This window comes from Ursus maritimus, unplaced genomic scaffold (assembly GCF_017311325.1).
Source record: "Ursus maritimus isolate PB19 unplaced genomic scaffold, ASM1731132v1 scaffold_2, whole genome shotgun sequence".
In the NCBI taxonomy this organism is placed as follows: Eukaryota; Metazoa; Chordata; class Mammalia; order Carnivora; family Ursidae; genus Ursus; species Ursus maritimus.
Genome location: NW_024424452.1, coordinates 30,626,197 through 30,641,896, shown reverse-complemented (window position 1 = coordinate 30,641,896; position 15,700 = coordinate 30,626,197). Strand labels below are relative to the sequence as shown.

The 15,700-nt window shown below is 56.5% G+C and overlaps 1 protein-coding gene across 2 annotated transcripts in view; it reads right to left on the bottom strand.

The window, feature by feature from the left end:
* Positions 1-15,299, bottom strand: part of EMP2 (epithelial membrane protein 2) — a 29,710-nt gene extending 14,411 nt beyond the window's left edge. Inside the window, exon 1 of one of the 2 annotated variants that reach the window (XM_040635337.1) lies at positions 15,155-15,299. The gene's annotated coding sequence lies outside the window, so the exon portion shown is untranslated. Of the gene's footprint in view, positions 1-1,209; positions 1,322-15,154 lie in introns of those variants that run through there. The other variant, XM_008696894.2, reaches the window with a different exon arrangement.
* Positions 15,300-15,700: the final 401 nt, after the last annotated feature.

Sequence of the window (15,700 nt, the reverse complement as noted above, 5' to 3'; positions counted from 1 at the left end):
CTAAGCCTGCGATAGGACCGGGCGTATCAGAGGGGGCCCGATAGAGAACTGCACATATCGTAGGTTTTCATCCGTCCTCAAAATAGCATTTCCTGCAGTTTTGATCCTGTTCGCTCAATGGCCCCAGTGAAGTGAGCCTTGGGAGATGGGTCTGGATTTTGGAGAGTGCTTTTCCTTGATCACTGAAAGGATTCCCTCAGGGAGTACAAGGCCTCAGTTCTGTTTGCTACCTTTATCACAACGCACCCCCGTTCCGCCCGGAAACTCCGCTAGGTCTCGCAGACTCTCCAACCTTGATTTAGGTGCGGGGGAGGAACCGCAGGAAAGCATCTTGAGACTGAAGGCCTACATGCTCTCCAGGCTAGAAAACAGCCACAAAAACAGTCACATAAAATAACAGGGAACCCTGGGCGTTAGAACTTAAGATTCGAAAGAATCTTTTTTAAGGAAAAAGAATCCGTAACTGGCGAAGGAGGAGCGGTGAATGGGTTTCCGAGAGCAAGCCCCCTCTGGGTATCAGACCCGGAGTCAGTGGGGATGAAGCCCCCGGAGGTGTTGGTGGGACTGTGGGAATTCTGCGCACAGAACGGAGTATCTGCAGCTCGGCGAGTTGTAAGTTCTGACGGGGGACGGGACGAGGGACAGCACTCCCAGAGATGTCCAGCCAGACCTCAGGTAACAAACAGGACATGCCAAAAATGGGCATCTCCTCGCTGGCTCCTAGGCAGAGCTGCTGTCCCGCTTTGTCTTGGCCCGATGTCTGCCTGAATGTGTGTGTGTGTGTGTGCGCGCGCGCGTGTGTGCGTACATGCACACACTGCACGTCTAGTCCTGGGTGGGGAGAAGCTCCTGCTGGTGACTCACCGGCCCTCCCTCCCCGAGGAGCGACACTTGGTTTGCAGCTGATGGTGGGACATCACCGTGAGGTCTCACAGGTAAGAAGAAGGTTACGGGGCCTGCCCAGCGCAGGGGAAGGGTCCCTCCTCTCCTTCCCTCCGTAAACACACTGCTTCCCGCTGCAGGCCCGGCCAGCTTCCCGCGGGGAGAGCAAATGCTGTTAAGAGGACCACGCGGCCCACCCGCCTCTATTCCCACCCTCGGGAGTTCTTCCTACAATTTAAACCACAGCCCGTTCTCAGGCGGAGTTGGAGCCCGTTCCCGGAATTGTAAGCAGGACAATCCTGACGTGTGGAACTTTTCAAAACAGACCTGAGATGTTTGGCATCTGGAGGCCCGGGGTCGTTCCTTCGGCCCAGAAGTGCTCCACCCACAGCTCCGGCTCGAAAGGGCCAAGGAGGCTCTGGGTTGAACCCTGGGGGAAGGCCACACTGCCGGAGGGACTCCGAGGGCCACTCTGGAGCTGGAGGTGCTCCCCCCGCTGGCTGGCGGGAAGCCGGGCTCCTCCCACCACCCACAGTGCTCGAAGGGGCAGTGGCTTTGGCCTCCGTTTTCAGGAAGGCAGAGGTCAGCACGGCCTCCTGCCTTGGCATCTGGACACCAGCCATACTGGAATATCCAGGCGTCCAAGATGCCCTCGGGCTGGCGGAAGCCCCTTTGCCCTGGGCGGCCCAGCTTTGCGCTCACTGTGGCTGGGGCTTCTGGGCACAGGGCCAACCCGTGGCTCGCTGCAGAAAGGGCAACAGGCCGGACCCTGGGATTTAGCAATGCTCCAGGGCAGAAGCCACAGAGGACGATCCTGCCTGTGCAGGCCCAAGTCTTTCGGTCTGTTGGAATAATCATGACCACAACAGCACCAACGGTGGCAGCCAACATTCAGTGCCTCCTCAATTCTTATTGGTTACTCATAAAAACACTGTGATGCAGGTGTTATAATGTGCCTCATTTAATAGGTGAAGAAAAGGCTCAGAGAGGTTAAGCAACTTCCCCAAGGTCACACAGCTAGTGAAGGTTGGATCTGGGATTTGAACCCAGGCAATCTGGCACTAGAGAAACTACCATGTCGCCCACCCGGAATCTGAATTTCTTTTCCCTCCTGGGGTCCTATTCCTTTAAGGTCTAATCAGATGGGTCCGAGTTCCTGGGGCCACACATGGCTCTGGATGCTGGCCAGCAGTGCACAGCATTACTCTAGGACCCACAAAGTCAGACACAGGTCACCCACGAGTCCCCCAGGCTGAAAGCACCTCTCTTCACTACACGCAGGATAAACACATGTCAGTGAGGTGACAGTCCCCCCATCATAAGGATGGGCAAGGGCTATGATCCCCTTTGCAGCCTAGAAGTCAAACTTGTGGATTTGCCCAGATCATCAAACTAGCAGGTGGCAGAACCAGGCTCAAACCCCAGGCTTCTGCTCACTGGTTTAAAATGGAGCAATTATTCATGCAACGAGCATGCAGTGAGAGCCCACCATGTCCCGGGCCCTGGTGACACACAGATGAGTCAGGCAGGCCCGTGTGCCCGGGGAGCAGCTGGGTCGGTGAAGAACACGGGTGGATACACAGGCACGACATGATGGCACGCACGCTGTGAGAACACAGAGGAAGGTGTGAGCAGCCCCGTGGGGGCAGCATGAGAGGCTTCACGGAGGAAGTGACATCTGAGCTGGGTCTCAAGGGGAGGGCGGAGCACAGGCGGTTTGGCCGCAGAGCCATGGGGACGGAGCGTGCTCGGAGGCACCGACACAAAAGTGTGAGTAGGGTGTGTGCTGGGCAGGGCCCCAGGCTGGGCCAGAAGCTGCAGCGGCCTTGGAAGCTTGCACATTGTCTGGGAGCCCGCAGGGAGGGGCAGAAGGCCTTTAAGGAGGAACACACTGAGATCCGCCTCTGGAGGAAACACGTTCCACAGTCAGAAGATGGGTTAGAACGCAGGCAAAGGGGGGCGCCTGGGAGGCTCAGTCGGTGAAGCGTCTGCCTTCGGCTCTGGTCATGATCCCTGGGCCCTGAGATCAAGCCCCACATCGGGCTCCCTGCTCAGCGGGGAGTCTGCTTCTCCCTCTCCCTCTGCCTGCCGCTCCCCCTGCTTGTGTTCTCTCTCTGACAAATAAATTCTAAAAAAGAAGAAGGAGGAGGAGGAAGAGGCAAAGGGGCAGATCTCTGGTGGAGAAACAAGGGTCTGGACTGGGGCAGCAACAGGTTGGCGAGCAGAGGAGCGAGAGCTTTCCAGAAGCGAGTCACCAGGCCTGGTGCCTGGCTGGGGGCTCAGGGGCCCTGCGCTTGAGCAGAATGGATGCTGGCTCCCCTGACGTGCGTGGGTCGGAGCGGGAGGAGCACGTTTGCAGGGTGAGGGCAACGGCCCACCGGGAGAGCCAAGTCTGGTAACAGTGCGGAAATGTGTCCCGGCAGTGGGAGCATGGGTAGGACATTGCCTCGGGAGAGAACAGGAGTGGCCAGCAGAACCACCCCCCCCCCCCCCGTCTCGGGCGTGCGGGTGGGACACAGAGCCCCTGGTGGATATGCACTCCCACCAGGAAGAAGACAGGGGTGGGGGGCACAGGGTGGGGAGAGAACCCGAGCGGACAGTGGGACCCAGAAGCAGAAGCCGAGAGAGGAGAGTTCAGAGAAGGCGTTGGGCCACCTGCTGATGAAGATCTTAGGACGTGAAGGAAAGCCTTTCTTGACTCTTCTCCCGGAGCACTTCTCCTGGCCTGATGCTATGCCGTAGCTGTTTACCTGCGTGCTCTCGCTTCCCCTGCGACGGGGCCCTCGTGTGGTGTGCAGACAGTACTCCCAGCAGTCAGAACAGCGCCCACTTTGTAAGTGGTGCCCTATAAATACGTGTCCAAGGGACAGCTGAACGAGCCAGACTTCAAGGAGCCGAAGGGCTAAGAAGAAGACACGGAGCTAGACCTTTCTTTTAGGCTTGGTAATGGAAGGAGGAAGAAATACTTGTCAAGCGCCTGGAGCCCCTTCCCAAAGAGGAAACTCCGGGCCTGGATGGCTTCACCGGTGAATTCTATCAAACATCCGAGGAAGCATAATACCAACGCTATACAGTGAACACCTCCATAAAATCGAAGAGGAGGGAACCCCCTACACCCACCCCCATGCTCTCATTCTGTGAGGTTGGCATTACCCTGATTCCAAGAGCAGGCAAGACATCACGAGAAAAGAAAAATGCAGTTGAACACCCCTCATGTTCACAAGCACACATTTAGCAAATTAAGAGGCAAAATCTAGGGGCTCGGGTGGGGGGGCAGTCGGCTGAGTGTCCGACTCCTGGTTTTGGGTCAGGTGGTGATCTCGGGGTCTGGGATGGAGCCCCGAGTCACACTCCACACTCAGGGCAGAGTCTGCTTGAGATTCTCTCTCCCTCTCCCTTCCCCCCTCCCGCTCAAGCTCTCTCTCTCTCAAATAAATAAATAAATCTTTGAAAGAAAAAAAAAATGTGGGATCTATTTCCCCACCCACTGAACCCTGGCTGCCCTCGTGATTTCTTCTATCAATCAAAGGCTGTGGAACTGACTTGTGCCAATGCTGAGCCGGGGCCTCAAGAGGCCTCATGCACTTCCTCTCTCTCTCTCTCTGCTCAGCTACCACATGAACCAGCCAGGCCTGGCCTGCTGGAGGATAAGCAACTGCAGGGAGCCCAGAGGAGCCTTTCCAGCAAAGACCACACTGGGCCAGCCAGGCCCCCAGCTGACCCACCAGCTGACCCGACACATGAGAGAGTCCACCTGAGCCCAGCCCGCACTGCCCACCTGCAGAATCATGAACTAAATAAACAGTTTCTGTTTTAAGCCATTACGTTTCAGAGTGGTTTGCTACATGGCAAGAGCTAACTGGTACGGGGCACGCGGTGCTCTAACAGATTCAGTTCTCAAGGGCAGAGATCATGCCTTACTCATCTACGTATGCCCAGAGCCCAAGGCTACTCAGCAAATGTTTGTTGAATGGCTGCTAGTTTGGGCAACTTTTGCAGAGGAGCTAATAACCACCATTCTGCCAATGACTGGGCCTGACCCCTCAACTAAAGATCTCACTGCTGGCTGCTGTCATCCGAAGAGTTCCGTGTAATCACGCCACCCGGCAAACCCACACCCTAGCCCAGAGAGGGCTGGTAGTGTCCCTGCAGGCACACATGTCAGCGTGGGGCGAGGTGGATTTGGAGTCAGTGGTCAGGGGTGAAGCAGGTGTCAAATGCGGGGCGTTACCCATCCTCACAGCCATTAGGCTGGGAATGCGTTCTCCTTCACAGAACACTTTGTGTCAGAGCCTGTCAAGTAATCCCCAGGAGATCAGCGGCATTCACTGTCACAGCCTTGTCATCTTTCCTAAGTGACAGGGGCTGTCCTTTCTGTACTGCATTCTGCTGGAAAGCTAGGGACCGGGAATCACTTCCTACAGCTTGGCCAGGCCGCAGGAGCCTTAGGCCAGTAGGGGATATTGCAGGCACCGTCCTCACCCGCTAGGCTTACGTCCATTTCCCCAAACCCGTCACTCCTGTTCCCGCCTTCAGAATCTCAGGGGTATCGGCATACCACCCTCGCTCCTAGTGGGTTCCTCACTTTTTAAGCTTGCATTATAAAAGGAAACCCGGGATCAGGACCCACATGGAAAGTCAGCCCTGCCTGCCATTAATCGAGGGTGCTAGGGAAAAAGAAATACAACGAAAACAAAACAGTGTGATTAGATGCCCAGCTAGAAACAGGCCGCTGAAAGCTCACGTCCAAGGCCAACCCTGTCTCTCCTTGCTGAAACAGGATGTCACATGTGTTTGGGAAGTGTTAAAGACATGCTGGCACAGAACTGAGACCTTCTCCTTGGAAGGCTGGAAGGGAACTCAAAGGGGAATGATTTTAAAAGCGTTCTATTTTAAGTCATGCCGTGTGTCCATTTTACCTAAAGCAGCTGTGACCGTCAGTAGTATGTGTCAACTTGGTCGAGTCACTGTGTTTGTGTGAGGGTGTACTTTGGATGCGATTAACATTGAAATTGGTGGGCTTTGAGAAAAGCAGACGATCCTCCCTCCTGTGGGTGGGCCTCGTCCCATCAGCTGAAGGCGTGAAGAGAACAAAAATGCTGACCTTCTCCAAGCAAGAGGAATTCAGCCCGTAGATGGCCTTCAGACTCCAGCTGCAGCACCAGCTCTTCCCTGGGTCTCCAACCCGCCAGCCCCACCCTGCAGACTTCACACTCACCAGCCTCCATAACTACGTAAGCCAATTCCTTAAAATAACTCTCCTCTACATACACACCTCCTGAATTGCTTCTGTTTCTTGGAAAACCCTGACCAACACAGCATCTCTCCATCGGGGTTCCCCGCCCATACAGATTCACTAACCTGAGAGCTGGCAGGTCACGCCCCTTAACTGGGGGGTCGGGGGCGGAGAGTGGGGACAGGACAGGAAAAGATTCCCTCCGTGAAACACTCAAGATCGGGGCAGACCCTGAGCTAGCTAGGGAGCCATCCCCATGAACTTGGAATCGCGGGGTACCATTTCCCCGCCAGGATGCCCTATAAAGTGGGGGGAGGATGGGCTGTGAAGGGAAGGCTAACCCCCAAATCCCTTGCCCTTCTGATGGGGACACCGCTGATGACGTGACGTCTGCAGCTATGACCCCATCGGGCCGTGGCATCGGGAAACCGCGCCCGCACAACGAGAATCGCGAACTCAGGCAGTCTCAGCAGAAAGGCGCCTGTGATCGCGCACGGCCACCCCTGCCCACGGCCTCTGCCTGCATTATTTCCCCAGCACCCAGTTTCCATCTGTATGTGCCCCGGGACCGGGGACCTCACCGCTTCCTGACTCTGTACCTGACGATCGGGCCCTACATTTCAGAACACGGTTTTCCAAACCTTCATCTGCCTGTCACCTTCTCGAGGACCACCGTGGGACTCTACTGCGTATCGGTCTTTAAATAAACCCACTCTCCAACAGAAATGAGCATATTTTTAAAAGAAATCTTTTGGCTCCCTGGAAGCGGAAAATCAGCATCGTTTGCCACAAATAGAGATTGACTTTGAAAATAAACACCCCCTCCCCCCCAAAAGCCCACAAGTTCTGGCTCCGTGCTGTTGGCTGTCAAAGGGCTGAGCCAGAGACCCGCTCTGTCTGGCTGAAGATGGCAAATGAGGTTGGAAAGGCATGAAACACGTCAGCAGCAGCTAAGATGTGCCCTCGGTGGAATCAGGACCGTTGGAAGAGCGTTGAAAAGCATATCACTTTCTCACGAAGTGGTTTAATGCCATTGCATGTTGTGTCCAGAGCCACCCAAAGGCTCCCCAGCATCGTGCACAAAACAGCATCTTTCACTGACTCCAGCTGTACCTCGGGCAGCCCCCACCCAGGGGAGCACAGAGCATGCACCCCCCTTTCCTTCCACACCCACCCCCACCGCCCACTCAGCTGGGCCAGTCACTCCCAGAACCTTTGCGGGGGGGGGGGGCTGACTTAAACCCAGAAGCCCCAGCCCCCAGGACCCTGCGCAAGATTGGTAGGGGCTTCATCAGCAGAGGCTTCCAAGAAGCCAGCTGGTGGGGACACGACAAGATGCAGCCACTTTGCACGATAGTCTGGCTGCTCTTCAAGCAATTAAACGTGGTTACCAGAGGACCCGACAATTCCATTCCTAGGGATTGAGCCAAGAGAAACGAAAACACATGTCCAGATATATACGGGAATGGTTACGGCAACATTATTCTCAACGGCCAAGAGGTGGAAAGAGCCCACAGGGGAGAGGCTGGGCCGGGGCTCAGGCCAGGCTCCGCGACACGGCTGGGCGGGTGCCCCGGGGTGCGGTCCACTAGCCCAGAGGCCGGGGGCATGACTTTCCAGGTGTCTCCAGAGGGATGAGGGGGTTCTCGAAGTTCTCCGGAGCAGGGGAAGTCATGTCTCATTAGCAGCCAATGCTTGCGGCCTCTGGGTGGGTGGGTGTGCATACCGTGGAGTAAAGGGCACCTGGGGGGGAGGCACCAACAGTGCAAGGACACCACTGCTATCATCCCGGCCATGTGGGTACACCACCCGTACTCCACGTGGCCCCTAACCGTCTGTACAACAGTTAGCTTCAATCGATGAGTTTGTACATGGGTATTATTCCCTAAAAGGGAAATCAGTACCCCTTGCCAAGGGATTGACATTTTAGTAATCCACTTTAAAATAAATGTGAGCATACCCCAGTTCTTAACGTCGGCTCCAGAGGCCCATGGGTGTGCAGACCCCACTCTGAGCGTGGTGGTGATGAAGCCACTTTCGGGCTCTGGCCTAGAAGAATGCGACCCCGTGTCACACTGATATAAATGGACGCTGACCATGCCACCCAGGCCTGACCCAGCTCCGGGCAAAGCCAGCTGCAGGAGGGAGAGCGAACAGCTGTCCGGCCCCAGTCATCTCACACACCCTCCCAAATCTCTCCCCTCCCTTCTCAGCCCCTGCAGCCTCCAGCTGGCTCCTCACTCCCCGCCCCCTATCCCAGGGGCCTCCTTCTGGGACTCCTCCCCTGGGGCCGGCTGAAAAGCAGGGAGCCCAAGATGCCAGGTGACTCCCTCTTGGGCTCCTCATGGGACAGAGATTCACCGAGTACCTACCGCGCACTTAGCTCTGCCCTGGAGGCCGGAGGTAACCCGGTGAACTCAACAGACGGGGGTCCCTGCATCCGCCAGCCTTCCTCTCCCTTAAGCAGGGGTCTGTCCTCCATGAGGCAGGTTGGGGGGCGGCAAGCTCATGCCCGGGACCCTCGGGGCTGAGAGGGCTGACTTTGGAGGAAGAATGCCTGCTTCCCAGACACCCACCAGGACAGTTGTAACAAAGGAATTTTCCTGGCCCAAAGGGCCGGCATTATTCCAAGAGGAGGACACAGATGTCTGTTTGTACAAAGAGGGACGTGCCAGGATACAGCAAATGCAGCGGGGTCTGTGGGTCCACGAGGCTTGGATTCAAACCCAAACACCGCCAATGAGTGGTTTTAAGCCAAAGTTATAAGGCTCTACTCTTCCCACCTATAAACGGGAATAGTAATAGTCCCTGCCTTACAGGGTTGTTGTTCACCTTAAACAAGATAAAGGAAACTGTTCTGCACCCTACCAATGCTATAATAATAGCAACGCTAATTATCATTCTTGCTCCTGACAACACTGGCAAAATCCAAGTCATTTTCTACTACCCTCAAATTCCAACCTGAAACACAATTCCAGCCCCAGGTCCTTCTCTGTCCCTGAATGTTCTCCAAAGCTCCAGACTCCCATCCCCCACGGTGTCCCGGACACCTGGCTGGGGTTCCCATTCTGTCCTACTGGGGTCACTGTACTCACTGCTGCCCCCTCTGCCGTTCACAGCACCAGACAGGAAACCCACTACAGCCACGAGGCGTCCACAGTGGGAAGTTCCAAGCTTTGCTCCGTGGGGGCTGGAGGGCACCTCCCGAGCTAAGTCCCCATTACCTCAGACCCGGGTGACCGCCCAGCCCCACTCCACCCCTCTGTCCACGGAGCCTCCAGCAGGCCACCCACCCCCAAACCTGAGATTTGGGGTACGGAGGAAGCTCATGAATCTACTCTCTCTGGTGGAGATGAGGCTGGAGTCCCTCTGACCACGCCTTCCACTGCTGTCCCTCCCTCCACGCGCCCTGCAGTGCAGGCCAACTGCACGCGCCGCTCAGGCGTGGTCCCAGCCAGCATCTTCTGCCTCTTCTCTGTTCCTGGCTGCACACTCACAACCATCTCTGCTTGGGGGAAATCCTAGGGACTCTTCCCAGCCCATCTCCGGTGCTGCGGGCGGCAGGAAAGCCTCGCCTGCCATGCGACCATGAGCTTCCCTGAAACCACATCTCTCGGACCCGGGTCCTGCCACGTGCATGTCCTTGGACTCCTCACCCTCTCACTAGACGGCAGCCTCCTTTGAAGAGAGGGAGATCCCCCTTTGCCTGTAGCAGCTCACTGCAGAGCGGCTAGATAATACCCATCAAGACGAAAGCAGGCTAGCCAACCTCTCCCTCGGCCTTCCCTGCATTCAAGCAAGCCACTTCGGTCTACATCAGTATACCAACTCCTTCGATCTGCAGCACGTCCAAGGTCATCCAGGCAGCAAAACGACCCTCACTAAAGACAGAAAGACTCCCTGGGAAGCTGAGTGGCTGCTCGGTTCCAAGCTGAACACGGGGGTATCTTTGTAGAAGAGGAGCTTGGGCCCAGAGCTCACAGATGCTCCCGGATTGGTCATGCTGTCAAAAGTGTGAACTGTGGGGCGCCTGGGTGGCACAGCGGTTAAGCGTCTGCCTTCGGCTCAGGGCGTGATCCCGGCGTTATGGGGTCGAGCCCCACATCGGGCTCCTCTGCTATGAGCCTGCTTCTTCCTCTCCCACTCCCCCTGCTTGTGTTCCCTCTCTCGCTGGCTGTCTCTATCTCTGTCAAATAAATAAATAAAATCTTTAAAAAAAAAGTGAACTGTGTCCATCCCAGAAGCTACGGTTATGCCAACTCCCACATGTCAGTCACTCCAGGCCTAAGATTTTTACCCCGGGTCACCTGTGCTTACTCAAGAGATCCCTCGATTATTTAAAAAAAAGTCTTTTAAAGTTGGGGCGCCTGGGTGGCTCAGTCGGTTGAGTGTCCGACTCTTGATCTCAGCTCAGGTCTCGATCTCAGGGTCATGAGTTCAAGCCCTGCACTGGGCTCCACAAGGGGCATGGAGCTTACTTTAAAAAAAGAAAAAAGAAAAAAGAAAAAAAGAAGAAAAAAACCTTTTAAAGTTGAAAGCATCCCCTATAGTTTCACTCTACCCAATAGCACCTGTTTTTACAAAGAGGGACATGACGGGATATATCCTGTGAAATTATGGGCCTGGGTGCAGTTTATGTTTTTTTGAAATAGCAACTGAGAAAAAGACATTAATTACCCTTTCTTGTTTTATGTTCAGCTGCAGAAACTTTTAAAATTACCTTGCGTGCCACCAATGACAACACACTGTGAGACCCATTCATGAGAACAAGATTGATGAGACAACTTTGGGTCTTATTTATCCACTCTAAATTCTTTTAATTAAAAAAAAATTTTTAAAGGAAAGTCTGTTTGCCAGATAAGTTGGTGATCAGAAGAGTCAGAATAAGAAATCCTGAAGGTGCCTTGTCTCTGGGGAAGCAGTCTATACTGAAGGACTTTACTTGTCCAACCCTCCATTCTGCACAGCAATAGCGAGTGAACTCACACTTGCGTTTCTCAAGATCACCTTGATGCTGAATGTCACCCTGGTGACCTTTCTTCCAGCTCTACACCTAGGAGTGCTAGGAAGCTTCTAGTAGCTGAGGTCATCCGACCTGTCCACAGAGGGCAGGAGTGTAGGCAATCTCTTCACCCTCAGTTCCCTTTTAGATCAACAGAAGCCCTGCTGCCCAAGGACGGTGAGGGCCGGAGGAATTCATCATTCTGGTTAACGACTACTCATTAGGCAGTGGAGATACCACGTGAACAAAACCAACAGTGTCTTCAGATGGGAAAGAGGGAGGGACTCATTCAGCCGGTTCTCCTCCAGCCCCCCTCCTCCCTACATCCTGCCCCAGGATGGGCCAACATCCCGAGTCCGACAGCGGTGCCCAAGTGACCCAGTGCTCAGTGGGAAGTGACCCACTGCCTGAGCATAGCTGCTCGCCCACCTTCTCCCATCAGTACATAAGCATGGAAACCCAGCATCCTAGATGGATGACACAGGCCCTAAGGGGCCCTGACCCTGGGGACCTGGCCTGGAACCCCAATGACCACTCCTAAGCCACTGGGCTCCTGGGCAGTGAGTCCCTAAATCCAGCTCTGGTCCTGGTTCTGCTGCCAACCTATGGGGTGATCTTGGGTGAGTCACCGCCCCCCCCCCATACGGCGTGTCCCTCATTGTCAAACTGGGACTTTCTAAGGTTCTCATGCTGTTGAAATTCCCTGATCTTAGCCCATGGCTGCCCTGAATGCAGACAGCTCTCACCCCAGGCCTCCACCCAAGGTTTGGCTGCCTGGAAAAGCCCAAATGACTGGAACAGAGCTTCCGCTAGTTCTGCGTCAGAGACACCACCCCGGCCCCCACCCTGGGTATCGGGTTACGAGCCCAGCACTCTCTCGCTGGGTGGCAGCTTTGCCTCTGATATTTTTAGACTCCCCCCTTGGCCTGTCCCTAACGAAAGCCAGATGCGTCTGAAGAGGATTCCACTCTTTGCCCTCTTTGGGTAACTCCTGCAGGAAGCCAGACTCCATCCCTCCTGGGGAAGGAGGGGAGCCTCCTCTTCCTGCCACCCCCACCCCAACCCCTATTCTTTTCCTGGACAAGCTGAAGCCAACCCCCAGCAGTCAGGCCTCCAGTCTGTCTATGGCACCAGCTGCCTTCTTTCCCCATTCCAGCTGCTGCTGCCAATCGCCTGGCTTCCGAAGCCGGGTAAGGCGTCCAGAGCCAGTTCCCCCAAGCAGGAGTCTCGTCACGGACTTCACCTGCCTCTTCTAGAAGGGCTCTGCTCCCCCGTCCCAGAGCCTGGGACCCCACCATCCTACCTTTGGGGGAGAGCTGCCACCACCCCTGTTCTGCAGCTCCCCATGGCCTGTGTCAGAGGCCTCACCTGTCCACGGGGCTGGGCAGCAGCCACAACTTACAACACACACACACACACACACACACACACACACACACACACACACACACACGAGATCTGCCCCCCACGGATGGTGGCTGGACTCTTCCTCCCAAAAAACAACGCCAACCAGCCAGTAATCCAACGCCATCCCATCTGGCCTGGAAAGGCACTTATGTATTTTTGTCTCGACAGACTTCCCTTCCTGCTCGTGTCTGCCCAGAGTTTACTATGACCAAGAGCTGGCCTCTGCTGGGCTCCCCATCCACCCGGAAGGCGGCAGAGAGGGACAGGAGAGTCCCCGGGGACGAAAATTTGGCGAGTCGAGTCAACCTGTGAATCACCTGTTGCCGTAAAATGGTTTTAGCTCCTGTCTGGAATACTACATGCGAGGCAGAGAAAGGAAACCTAGGTGACACTTCCACTCCAGGAAGAAAGAGCCGTATAAAATACCTGTGGGGGGGGGGGCAGGGTGACCGAGGGGATAATGCCCTGTATTTACAGCTACATGCCGGGGAGCCCTGCTTGCCTCTCATGAGCTGAGCCACGTATGTGGGGCCACACCAGCCAGACACGATGCCACCTCTCCTCTGGGTGGGGCGGAACAGTGGCCGCCCCAGAGCCTCGCCACGAGGCTGGCCACCTCCATGCCTTGCACCACAAACACCTGTCCCCAGGTTTTAGGTGAGTCTCAGTTTCCCCATTTTGGGGGCAGAGAAGGCTCCAGGCTATGTGGCCTGCTCTCGGACTCTCACTCCCACTCCCCAATTCCTGGCGGGGGTGGAGGCAGCAGATCCAAAATCCCTCAGTGGGAAAACAGGTTCGGCACCTTCCTGCCACCCTCACGCCCCTCCCTCGGCTGTGGGCTTGGCATCTGGGCCCTGGTTTCTCCAGAAGCTCTCCCCCGCATTCCAGGAAACCCACCACGGCATTTCCAGGTGGATAGGGGGAAGGCTTGGGGGGAGGAAGATGGGGGTTCAAAGTCTGGCTCTTGGCACTTACTGGCTCAATGATCTTGAGAAACGGACTTAATGTCTCTGGCCTGGCTCTCCCCACCTGCCACCTGGGAGCTGGGATGGAAGAAGTCGTGTGAGGCTTCCAAAGGGGGACAGCGTGGGCACAATGCACACTGCCAGGAGCCCTGCAAATGCTCCATCATGCTTTGGTTCTCATCCTGGTCCTTTCCCAACTGCTGCGGAAACCTGGGCTCCTGTCCCCTCCTCAGCCTTCTTCCATTTCCTTATACTGAAGCCAAATTCCGCGGAGAGGTGGCCTGCAACAGTCAGCAGTCTCTGGGATTCCTTACTAACTCAGACAGAAGCAGAGAGGGAGCTGGAGACTTTTTTTTTAATTGTGGTAAAATATACATTACCTACTATCAATTATTTAACCATCTGCAATTGTAGAATTCGTGTATATTAAGTACATCCAGAACGTCATGTAACCATCATCACTATCTATACCCCAAATGTTTTCACGCTCCCCAACAAAAACTCCAGACCCAGTAAGCAATAACTCCCACCCCCTGCCCCAGTCCCTGGTAGTCTGTACTTTCTGTTTCTGTCCCCGTGAATCCACCCCTCCTCGGTGGCATCAGTGGGATCATACAGGATTTGAGCTGCAGGCTTCTCAAGCCCCTCACCTTTCCTCTGCCAGTCACTTTCAGGCTGGTCTCTCCACTGCAGACACAGCCAAGTTAAAAGTTCACCCCCTGACCCCACCCCACCGCACACGTACATCTCTGGAGCTTGGGAGGAGGCAGTGTGGCTTTTCCCAAACCTGAAACTGGGCTGTCTGCCTTGTTCCAAAAATAAGGTGTTGGGTTCTGGGGCCTGGACGGAGGGCTTTGCCCTGTGGGGTATCCCTCCTCTCCAGGTACCCTCAACTAGCCCCTGGTTATGATGTCCCCCTGTCAGCCCCAAGTTAGGGCCTCCTCGGGGTGTGTTTAGGAGCCTGGATTTGGAGAGTATATACTCCCACTATACATGAGCTCTGGCCTCCTCTTTCTCTGGAACCAACGGGTGGAGTCCTCAAAGCCCCCCGCCCCAACCAGAGTGGGGGCGAGAAGCGTCATCCCAGCATCGCTCACCCAGGCTCCCCCACCGCTCCAGAGCTAAGGAAGTTGTTCCTCGTCGCTGGGGGGCGCAACGGAGCCGCCGCCGGGAAGGAGGAGGGGACCCACTGACCTGGCCTGGGCGCAGCCCGTCCCGCCCGCTCGGTGAGGCGGGGGACGGTGCGCCGAGGCGCCCGGGTCCTTCCCACGACACGGGACTGCCCTGGACTCCGAGAGCCCCAGGAGCGCAGTTGGCGGAGGCGAGGGGAGCCGCCCTGGCTCCTCCCCAAACTTTTCCCGCCCGCCTCGGTGCAAAAAGGCGCAGGAAGCAGTCCGGGGGTGGGGAGGTGGAATTCGGGATCCGGGGCGAACTCGGCAAGGTGGGTGGGAAGTCCGCGCCCTGGTCGTCTAGGCGAGGACCGGTGGGTTGTTGGTACGGACGGGCCTCGGCCCCTGCCTCCCCCAACAACGGCGGGGAACCCCCCTCGGTCCCGTGGGTGCGGGGGCTAGCGGCCCGCTTCCCGGGCGCAAGTTGCCCGCAGCCCCCCGACGTGGCCCCGCGCCCCGCGCGCGCCTCCCGGGGAGGGCGAGCCCCACTCACCGGGCGCTGGAGGCTGGACGGACGGACGGACGGGCTGGGGCGCTAGGTGAGGCCGCCGGGCTGTTTTGAAGCTCTGGGCTGGGACTGCGCGCCCTCCCTCCTCCCTCGCGGTGGCGCGGAGCCTCCTCCCCGCGCCCCCTCCTTCCCGGATCCCGCCTCCCGGGGCGTGATGTCAGGGGCCGGGAGAGCGGAGTGGGAGGGACGGCGGCAGGCGGGAGGGGGACGCTGGCGGGAAAGGCCGCAGCCCTCCTCTCTCCCGCCGCCTTCCCGAGCTCCTCGGGCCAAGTTCGGGGCGGCGTCTGTCGCGGGGTTGGGGAAAGAGGGAGAAAAGCGCCGATCCTTCCAGCCAGGAGTCTCTCCCCCGCGCTCTCCCTGACGGCTTCCACTCCCTCCCCTCCCGTCCCTCTGCGCCCTCTTTCTCGTCTTCCCTTCCTAACCGTAAGGGTTAAGAACGAGGGTTCTGGTATCCGACTCTCTGCTTTAGAACCCTTTCTCTGGCGCTCTTCAACTCTGTGATCTTGTCCTTTACGTTTCCCGCCTCAGTTT